At 39.3% G+C, this 11741-nt stretch overlaps 1 long non-coding RNA gene across 1 annotated transcript; it reads left to right on the top strand.

The window, feature by feature from the left end:
- Nucleotides 1–6453: 6453 nt before the first annotated feature.
- LOC138907152 (uncharacterized) lies at nucleotides 6454–10683 on the top strand. The gene is made up of 3 exons (XR_011414912.1): nucleotides 6454–6776; nucleotides 9050–9137; nucleotides 10448–10683. It is a non-coding gene; the product is annotated as an uncharacterized lncRNA (long non-coding RNA).
- Nucleotides 10684–11741: the final 1058 nt, after the last annotated feature.

The raw sequence follows: 11741 nt of genomic DNA, 5'->3' as shown, positions 1-11741 counted from the left end.
TACCGCCAGTTAAACAAATTCACAGTGAAGAACAGGTACCCATTGCCTCGTATTGATGACTTATTTGATCAGTTACAGGGTGTCAGAGTGTTTTCCAAGATTGACTTACGTTCAGGTTATCATTAGTTGAAGATTCGGGAGTCGGATATCCCGAAGACTGCTTTCAAGACCAGATATGGTCACTATGAGTTTCTTGTCATGTCATTTGGGCTGACCAATGCCCCAGCAACCTTTATGCATTTGATGCACAGTGTGTTCCAGCCTTATCTTGATTCCTTCATCATTGTATTTATTGATGACATCCTGGTATATTCCCGGTCTCAGGAAGATCATGAGCAGCACCTGAGGACCGTGCTTCAGACTTTGAGGGAGAAGATGTTGTATGCAAAATTTTCTAAGTGTGAATTCTGGCTTGATTCAGTGGCATTTTTGGGCCACATAGTGTCTTGTGATGGGATCAAGGTAGTTCCAAAGAAGATTGAAGCAGTGCAGAGTTGGCCCAGGCCTTCCTCAGCTAGAGAGATCCGAAGTTTTCTTGGTTTGGCGGGGTATTACCGTCGCTCTGTAGAGGGATTCTCATCTATTGCAGCACATATGACCAGGATGACCCAGAAGGGTGCTCCGTTCAGGTGGACAGAGGAATGTGAGGAGAGCTTTCAGAAGCTTAAGACAGCTTTGACTACAGCCCCAGTATTGGTATTATCTACAGGTTCGGGGTCTTATACTGTATATTGTAATGCATCGCGGATTGGTCTCGGCACGGTGTTAAGCATCTAGATAACTGAAGGTGCACGGAAAGAACTATCATATCCACGACCTTGAGTTAGCAGCTATTGTTCATGCCTTGAAGATATGACGACATTATTTGTACGGTGTTCCTTGTGAGATTTACACCGATCATCGGAGTTTGCAGCATCTGTTTAAGCAGAAAGATCTTAACTTATATCAGCGGAGGTGGTTGGAGCTACCTAAGGATTATGATATCACTATTTTGTATCACCCTGGGAAGGACAATGTGGTGGCCGATGCTTTGAGTCGCCGGGCAGAGAGTTTGGTGAGTTTAGCATATCTACCAGCAACAGAGAGGCCATTGGCGTTGGATGTTCAGGCCTTAGCCAGCCAGTTTGTGAGATTGGATATTTCTAAGCCGAGTCAAGTATTGGCTTGTGTGGTCTCTCGGTCTTCTTTTTATGATCGTATCAGGGAGCGTCAGAATGATGACCCACATCTGCTTACCCTTAAGGACACGGTCTAGAACGGTGATGCTAAGGAGGTTATTATTGGAGATAATGGTGCATTAAGGATGCAGGGCAGGCTATGTGTGCCCAATGTAGATGGTTTGCGTGAGTTGATTTTTCAGGAGGCTCACAGCTCGCGGTACTCCATTCATCCGGGTGCCGTGAAGATGTATCAGGACCTGAGGCAACATTATTGGTGGAGGAGGATGAAGAAATACATAGTAGATTATGTGGCTAGATGTTTAAATTACCAGCAGGTGAAGTATGAGCATCAGCGACCGGGTGGGTTGCTTCAGAAGATAGAGATTCTGGAGTGAAAATGGGAGCGGATCACTATGGACTTCGTTGTTGGCCTCCCACGGACTCAGCGAAAGTTTGATGCAGTTTGGGTGATTGTGGATAGGTTTACCAAGTCGGCTCATTTCATTCCTATGATGACTACCTATTTTTCCAAGCAGCTAGCTCGAATCTACATCCGTGATATTGTCAGGCTTCATGGTGTATCGGTATCTATTATCTCTGACCGGGGTACGCAGTTTACATCACGGTTCTGGAGAGCTGTACAGCATGAGTTAGGTACTAGGGTTTAGTTGAGCACATCATTTCACCCTCAGACGGGCGGGCAGTCTGAGCGAACTATTCAGATATTAGAGGATATGCTCCGTGCGTGTGTGATAGATTTTAGGGGTGCTTGGGACCAGTTCTTGCCACTTGTGGAGTTTGCTTACAATAACAGTTATCAGTCTAGCATTCAGATGGCACCGTATGAGGCTCTGTACAGTATGCGGTGTCAGTCCCAAGTGGGTTGGTTCGAACCCGGTGAGGCCAGATTATTGGGTACGAACTTGGTTCAGGATGCCTTAGAAAAAGTGAAGGTGATTCAAGATAGACTTCGCACAGCCCAGTCCAGACAGAAGAGTTATGCGGACCGGAAGGTTCGCGATGTGGCATTCATGGTTGGAGAGCGAGTCTTGCTCCTGGTTTCGCCTATGAAGGGGGTTATGAGGTTTGGAAAGAAGGGCAAGCTGAGCCCAAGGTTCATTGATCCATTTGAGGTGTTGTGTCAAGTTGGGGAGGTTACTTATGAGCTCGCCCTACCTCCCAGTCTAGCAGGAGTTCATCCGGTATTCCATGTTTCTATGCTCCGGAAGTATCACGGAGATCCGTCTCATGTGTTGGATTTCAGCTCAGTTCAATTGGACAGGGATCTATCTTATGTTGAGGAGCCAATGGCTATTATAGGCAGGCAGGTCAGAAAGCTAAGATCAAAGAACATTGCTTCCGTGAAGGTTCATTGGAGGGGACAACCGGTCGAGGAGGCGACTTGGGAGACCGAGCAGGATATGCGCAGCCGTTATCCTCATCTTTTCACCACTTCAGGTATGTCTCTATGCTCGTTCAGGATGAATGATTGTTTTAAGATGGGGAGGCTGTAATGACCAGGCCGATCATTTTGATAGTTAGAGCCCCAAACCCCTATTAACTGCATTCCCCATATCTATTTCTGCTATTGTGACTTGCCGGGATGATTGGTTTTGAATTTCGGAGTATTTTGGGACACTTAGTCCCTAAATGAGAGCTTAAGTCTTAGAATTTGGACTGTAGTCGGAACTGTATGAAGACAGACCCGGAATGGAATTTCATCGACTCCGTTAGATCCATTGAGTGATTTTGAGCTTAGGAGCGCGTCCGGAATGTGTTTTGGAGGCCTGTAGTAGATTTAGGCTTGAATTGGCGAAAGTTAGATTTTTGGCGATTTCGACCGATAGTGAAAATTTTTGATATCGAGCTCGAAATGGATTTCCGAAAATGGCTGTAGGTTCGTAGTGTCATTTGTGACCTGTGTGTAAAATTTGAGGTAATTCGGACTAGATTTGACGTGGTACGGCGTCGTTTGTAGAATTTGGAAAATACTAAGTTCTTAGGCTTGAATCTGTGCTTAATTCATGATTTTTGGTGTTGTTTGATGTGGTTTGAAGGCTCGACTAAGTTCGTATGGTGTTATGGGATTGGTTGGTAGGTTTGGTTGAGGTCCCGGGGGCCTCGGGTGTGTTTCGGATGCTTAACGGAATGAAATTGGACTTAGGAACAATCTGGTGCTTTTGCTGGTTCTGCTGTAATCGCACCTATGCAAGACTGCCCGTAGGTGCGAGCAAATTGGCGCAGAAGCGGGAAAATAGAGGAGTGCCAGGGGTCGGAGGTGCAAGGTGATTTCCGCATCTGCGATGCCCGCAGATGCGTTAAGGGTTTTCGCAGGTTCACAAGGTCCGCAGAAGCGGAAGGGAGTTCCGCAGGCGCGCACGCGCAGATGTGGCCCTTTCATCGCAGGTGCGAAGGCAGAGGGGGTAAGTGATTTGCGCAAATGCGCACATTTTTTCCGCACAAGCACACCCGCATGTGCGAGCCCAGGCTCCGCAGATACGAAAATACCTGGGCAGTGGTTAAAACCGAAGGGCTTCGCGATTTTTGTCATTTATGAACTTTGCAACTCGGTTTAGAGTGGTTTTTGAGACTATTTTCGAGAGATTTCTTGAGGTAATTCCATTGTGCTTATTTTTGATCAATAATCTTGCTTTTCCGTGTATTTTTCCACCTAGTTAGTGTGTATTTAAGGTGGAAATTGAGAATTGGAGGCTAGGGATTTGGAAGTTTGATTTGTGGATTTGGAGGACCATTTGGTGTCGGATTTTAGTAATTTTGATATGGTTAGACTCGCGAGTGAACGCGATTTTGTATTTTATGACTTTTACCCCGATTCCGAGATGTGAGCCCCATGGGCGAATTTTGATTTAATTTCGGAATTTTCGTTAAAATGTTGATTTTGTTAATTAGATGAGTCTATTATTGTTGTAATTATGATATGTAATTTTTTTTGGCTAGATTTGGGCCATTCAGAGCCGGATATTCGTGGAAAGGGCATTCCTACGGATTGATTGAGCTTGATTCGAGGTAAGTGACTTGCCTAACTTTGGGCGGGAAAAATCCCCTTAAGATTTGAAATTATTGTGCTATGTGAGCGCCGTGTACGTGAGGTGACGAGTACGTACACGGGCTAGTTGTGAAAAACCCAATTTTCTTACTGAGCAGCAACATGTTTTCCTGTTATTTTGAGTTATACCATTTTAATGTGTAGCTATCATGTTTAGTCTAATACAACATGTCTACGTGTCTTAATTGCTTATGTGAATTATGTGCAGCATGCTTAATGAATTTCCTGCTTCTTCCCTGACTGGTACTTAGTCTAAATTGTAAGAATTTCGTGATGTAGTTGTATTTCTATCATTCGCGTTGCATATTTACTTTGGGACTATGGAACGGTATTTCGGGAGATCCCCTGTCTTGCATATTTACTTTGGGACTACGGAATGGTATTCCGGGAGATCCCTCTGCACATTTATTTTGGGACTACGAAGCGGTATTCCGGGAGATCCCCCTGCATATTTATTTTGGGACTACGGAACGGTATTCCGGGAGACCTCCCTGCACATTTACGTTTGGGACTACGGAACGGTATCTCGGGAGATCCCCTGTTATGTTTTTGTGTAAGGAGCTGTTACCTTCTATGATTTCATTGTTGTTAAATTTCAGCCTTTATTTTATTGCGGTATTATACTCTATATTATTTTATTATATATTTACCAGTATGGCCCTGACCTCGTCACTACTCGACCGAGGTTAGGCTTGGCACTTAATAGGTACCGATTGATATGTACTCATGTTACTCTCTGTACATGTTTTTCGTGTGCAGATCCAGGTGTACCTTATCAGCCTCACTATCAGTGAGCCGAGACAGCTTCGGAGATTTCAAGATATATCTGCCGCGTCCGCTGATCTCGGAGTCCCCTTCTACTCTTTCTCATGTCCATTATCTTATGTATTTTTCCTTGTTAGATTTTGAGGTATAGAAATACTAGATTTTTTTTTCCTTCTGTAGTTTGTGATTCACAATGTTCCGAGTTTTGGGATTTGTTGTGTATTTTTGAATAATTGGTTAAATTCATATATTTTTTTCATTATTCCGCAAAATGTTAGGCTTACCTAGTTGTAGAGACTAGGTGCTGTCACGACGTCACACGGAGGAAAAATTGGGTCGTGACAACCATACAGAGTTATTGGAATCATGAAAACTCTATTCCTAAGTCGTTTGATCAAAAGTCAACTCTCTGGTCAACTCTTTTCTTTTAATCTTTTTAAATAAGAATTGTTCTTCCAATTTGATTCCGAATCATCCAAAATCAAACTCGACCACACACGCAAGTCATAATACTCATCACAAAGTTACTTGGGACTTTAAGTCACTGAACGGAACGCTAATTCACAAAATGACAAGTCAAATCGTTACAGTCTCTCCGCATTTAATGCCTCGAATACGCATCATCCCACTATTCTGCACAGCTTTTTGCTTCAAGTCGTTCTTGTCAAACTCCTTTGCTGCTGATCTTCTTTGCCGCAATTCATTGTTAATTCAATTATTGCTTGCCTAATTCTATTCTTGGTAGTTGTGGGCTGCCAAACTCTTCTTTTCAATTACTTCACATGTAATGAACATCCGCTAACACTTAGTGTAAAAATTCGACCGATCGTTTTGAGTTCTAGCGCGTTGTTCGGCGATTTGAGACCATAAGTAGTTTCACTTCAGGTATTATGATTTGTGCGTGTGGTCGGAGTTGAATTTCGGAAAGTTTCCAAATTCCATCTCAAAAGTATCTACATTATTCATTAACACCAAAATAACTATAAAACTCCATAATCAAGCTAAGTTAGGCATACTTAATATCAAATATAACCAAAGAGCGATAAAAATACGAATAAATTAATATCGAAACATATGAAAATTTGCCCAACATCAAATTTATATTAATCTTTTTCATCTTCTACTAAATTGACAAAATAATAATATAATCTTGTAACACATTTTGGAGCAATCTCTCTTTATAGTCAAGAGTGTAATAAGTGTATATTGCTCCATATTACACTAACTATATAAGATATATAATAAATAGTAGTGAACAAATTAAAAATCAAATAGTAAAAGAAAGAAAAGTAACAAAGAACCAATTTGTATTTTGTTGATAATGCACTTCCCAATACATATTGGATGCATATCTCTTCGGTACCCACTTCGAAACAAACGTCACTTTGTGAATGTGATTGATTTTTGCTCGTGTTTGAATTTGAGGTTTCAGACCGAAAAGCTAAGAAGATAAGATAAATCACAGTTGCACCACAAACTGAGATAAGATCAATCACGTACAATTGCATTAACCTATCTAATATTCATCCTAAGTCCACGCTCAGACGAATTAGTGATTGTGATTAAGAAGTGAAACAAGCGAGCAAAAGAACCATCTTTAAGTTTTTATCATATATTCAACCAAGCAAATTAAATCTCCTTGACCTTGGCACAACAAGCAGTTCTCGGATCCGAAGGTGTTAAATTTAAACTTGCCAGCCGCCAGGACTCGAGTACAAAGGAGAGAGACAGACAGGGAGATTGGACCCTCTGGGATTTCAAGAGACAGGTGTTATTACAAAGAGGTGAATTTAGAATTTTGACGGATTCTATCTTTAAGTTTTTATCATAAATTCATTACAAAACAATTCTTACAATTTTAGTGATGTTTAAAAATATATACCTATACTCAATATAAAAATTGTTGTGATTATTGAATCACGCTACATCATTCGCTGCTATTAATTTTAATTAGTTTTTCTATACGTGCGTTGTATGTGTACGTCAAAAAATGCAGGACATCGTTTTTCACTTTAATATTACAAATTATACAACAATATTGTACGTGTATCCTTTTATTAACCGATCTGCAATATCTTTTGAAGAATGGATTAGAATGGATGTAATCCTGTATGATCACTCCAAACTCGTAATTATTTTCTGCATCATGGATGTATATTTCTTTTATTTGATTTTATTGTTTGTAATTTTTTATTGTCACATCTTGGCCAAGCATCTCAAATTCCATGTATAAGATGATGAAATACATGCTTGCTTTTAAAAATTTTATTTTCTATAAAATATTCGCCCAAATAAATTTCTCACACAAATTCATTTATATAATTAAACGAATACAATACACCTCCACACACACAATAATATAGACATTTAACCCCATTATTTAAGTGTTAAGTGTTAACATGAAACCCAATAACTCAAAAATATATATTATGTTCCTTATAACAAAGAGGCATCAAATTTATTTAAGGTCTTCAACCTTTAATAAAAAAACCGGAGTAATTTCTAAATATATTAGAGTAACTTTATTTGATGATTATTTAATTTTAAAGTATTAAGATTGTCTAATTCATATTTTACACACTTGCAAATTATTCTCTATAAGAATTCATAATGTATGTAATCATAGTGTAAGCCAACTCATCTTCATTTTAGTAAGGAAAAATAAGTAAAGTTTTTAAATATATATGATGTCTAACATTGTAAGGAGTCTCGCGGTGAGGTTTTGGAAGGAATTGGAACACTTAATTCCAAGGTTTAAAACTTAAGTTAAAATAGTGACCGGATGCGGACTTATGCGTAAATAACCTCGGATTCGAATTTTGATAATTTCAATAGCTCTGTATGGTGATTTTGGACTTAGGAGCGTGTCCGAAAAATTCTTTGGAGGTCCGTAGTGGAATTAGGTTTGAAATGTCGAAAGATGAATTTTTGGGAAGTTTGACCGGGCGGTTGACTTTTTGATATCGAGGTCAAAATTTGATTCTGGAAATTTGAATAGGTCCGTAATGTGAAAAGTGACTTGTGTGCAAAATTTGAGGTCAATCGCACGTGATTTGATAGGTTTCGGCGTCGTTTGTAGAATTTAAAATTTTATTAGGCTTGAATCCGTGTGTAGTTCGTATTTTTGAGGTTGTCAGGTATGATTTGAGGTTTCGAGTAGGTCCGTGTTATGTTATGAGACTTGTTGATATAATTGGTTGAGCACCCGAGGGCCTCGGGTGAGTTTCAGATGGTTAACGGATTGATTTTTGAATTTGGAAGACTGCTGGAACTGAAGCCTTCTGGTGTAATCGCACCTGCGGAAAAGTAGTTGCAGGTGCGAGCTCGCAAGTGCGAGCAGGGGTGCGCTAAAGCGAGGTGTGCAGGTGCGGAAGATGCGTCGCAGGTGCGGAATCGCACTTGCGCGAGAAGGAGCACAGATGCGGGGAGAGGGCTGTGAGGCATTGGTCGCAGGTGCGAGGGAAAATTCCGCACCTGCGTGAGCGCAGATGCGGACGGATGCGTGCAGAAGCGGAAACTGAGCAGGCAAGTGGAATCCGCAAATGCGACATTTTTCTCGCACAAGCGGATGCGCAGGTGCGCAAATCTTGTCCGCAGATGCGGAAATCGCTGGGGCAGAACCTTAAAATTCGAGGGTTCAACATTTTCACCCATTTTTGAATTTTGGAGCTCGGGTTGGGCGATTTTGGAGAGAAAATTTTTCACACAACTTGGGGTAAGTGCTTTAACTCCCTTGTGATTATATTTCATGAATCAATCTTCATTTTTGGTGTAAGATTATTGAATCTTCAAGAGAACTAGAAGGAAATTTCTATAATGTCACAAAATAAATTTTTCAAGTTTGAATACCGATTTGGAGTCGGATTTGAGTGAAATTAGTATGGTTGAGCTTGTAATTGGATTGGTTATCGTATTTTGTGAGTTTCGTCGGATTTCGAGATGTGGGCCCCACGGATGATTTTTGGGGCGCAATTTCGGATTTTTAGAAAATATTAGTATTTTGATATGAAATTAATTTCTATAAATTGTGTGGACTGAATCAAATTAATTGTGGTAGATTTGAACCATTCGGGAGTTGATACGCGCATAATGAAATTTCTGGAGCATTGTTTAGCTTGTTCGGCATTGGATTTGGCTTGTTCGAGGTAAGTAACTCTTCTAATCTTGGAGTTGAGGGTATGAACCCTGAATATATGTATTTTGTGAATTGTTGGGAGGTGACGCACATGCTAGGTGACGGGCGTGTGGGCGTGCACTATAGAAATTGTGACATAATTATTTATGTGGAATTTTATAGTTAAATAATCTTGGCATTTTCCATGCTGTTTTATGTGTTAAAGAAATTGAGTTGAAAAGCATATTAAAAATTATGTTGAGGCTATGTGCCAGTATTATTGGGGCCCACAGAGGTCATATTGCTGTGAATTATTTATTTTAAATTGAAAATTCATACTCAGTCACATTCATTTCATTGCATATCATATCTCAGTCTCTGTTGTTATTTATTGATACATCATATCATCATTTTTGGGCTATTTTTTATGACATTGTTAGCCCGAGAGACTAGAGAGATCGATGACTGAGTGAGGCCGAGGGCCTGATTGTGAGGATGAGTATGGATCGGGGTTGCCCGCCGGCAGCATACTTTATTATTATAGCACGTGAGTTGTCCGTGCAGATTATAGCGCTGGGGCTGAAGAAGTCCCTCCGGAGTCTGTACACACCGCCAGTGAGTGCAGGTACCTACTGAGTGCGAGTGCCGAGTGACGAGTGCTGAGTGACTGAGAGGCATGAGTGATTGTGAGGTATGCTCGAGTGGCAAAAGTGATTGTGAGGTATGCCCGAGTGGCAAGAGTGATTTTGAGGTATGCCCGAGTGGCACGAGTGACTGTGAGGTTTGCCCGAGGGGCTGTATATGAGTGATGTTCTGCCCGAGGGGCTGTTTATGATTTTTTTCACTGAGTTGCATCGCATTGGCATGCACACATGACATACATGAATAGAGATGTATTTTTCCTCATGTTGTACAACATCACATTATTCATGATTTCTCACACATTTTGACAGATGGGCATAGTGATGCATTTGTTTTATACGGGTTATCTGGAAGGAAAATGAAATATCATATTTATTATTGAAAAAATTTTTGGAGAAATTTATTGTTTTCAAACTATTCATATAATTGGAAATTTCGGCAAACGATTTGGGTTTTCACTGATGTATTAGAAAGAAAGAACTACTATTTTTTTGAAATTATTATTTGGCTGAGTATTTTATCCCTGAGTTACTTCTGGTATTATTTGCTTTATGTTGTTATGGATTGTTGTGGACTATTGGTTTTGGACCCGACCTTGGTGGAAGCTCGTCACTACTTTCAACCTACGGCTAGATTTGTTACTTACTCAGTACATGGGGTCGGTTGTACTGATACTACACTTCTGCATATTGCGTGCAGATGTTGGCTGATGTTGTTGCTGTGCTCGATGGTTGCGGGACTTGAAGATGTACATGCGTTCCTGTTGTAGCTGCCTCTTATTCAAGGTAGCCTTAGATTTTATAAAAGCTTTGTTTATGTATTATTCAAACAGACTATGTATTTATTTCATTTCCGCTTTGTATACTCTATTCTTAGAAACTCATGATTTGTACTACTAGTTCTTGGGGATTATACAAGATTAAGACCTTTATTCACTTAAATTGCTTTAATAATTATTATTGAAATTGGATAGTTGATAATTGACTTACCTAACGGGTTTGATTATGTGCCATCACGACTAGTTGAATTTTGGATCGTGACAAACAAGCTCGCTTTCAACTTCATATAGTAAGATACCTACCTTTATCATTGTATGAAATGTCATGCCAAAATGTGATAGGGAAATAGAACCTGGTATTGATGCCTCTCTTCTTGATTCATTGCTTTGGAGTCTTGACTTTGTTTTCTTCCAAAATCATAGCATCAACTTTTTGCTAATCATAATTTGTGAAGAAGAAATTAGAATGTTAAATCTCATGAACCTCAAGACTGAGTATTCGTAATCTTTCATAAACATCAAAACTTGGTGTATAATTGGAATCACAATTTAATATTTTTTTATTTTTTATTTAGCCCGAAATAATACTTCTTGATTTTCTATTAGGCTTCATGTTATATTACTTGGCGAAGTTGTTCCACATAGTACTTTTGGCCCTTTACAGAATAGAATTCTTCATAAAAATGACATAGAGCAATAATTAATATAAATAATAATTAAGTAAGAAAATATAAACTGACTTTTTTCGCTACTTACTTCTTAGTTCATTGCTTTAAAATGATCTTCTAACATGAAATATATCCAATCATGATTTGAGGAGAAATCATAATAATCATATTTTTTATAATTTTATGATCGATTATCCCCGATATTTTATAAATATCGAATTTTGACATATTGAAATTCTGATTCTCCAAAATCATTTGTTATTTATTTGCCCAAGTAGCGAAAAATACTTCTCAATTTTTCATAAGGTTTCATGTATCATCTCTTTGATTGCCATTTAGCGGATATAGAAACATGCAAAATAAGATATGGCATACAGCAACAAAGAGGCCAAATAGAAAAATCCTGAAAATTTCTTAACTAATGGAATGAAAAATAAATGTGCCATCACATCACCTACTTTTATCTCTATTATAATTCGGTAGAGTAAATTCATAGAGAAACAAATAACAGAAGACTCGCGGTCAATTTTTTCTAAGGCCAAAAATA

The sequence above is a fragment of the Nicotiana tomentosiformis genome, chromosome 3 (genome assembly GCF_000390325.3).
Source record: "Nicotiana tomentosiformis chromosome 3, ASM39032v3, whole genome shotgun sequence".
In the NCBI taxonomy this organism is placed as follows: domain Eukaryota; kingdom Viridiplantae; phylum Streptophyta; class Magnoliopsida; order Solanales; family Solanaceae; genus Nicotiana; species Nicotiana tomentosiformis.
This window is presented reverse-complemented; position numbering and strand designations above follow the sequence as displayed.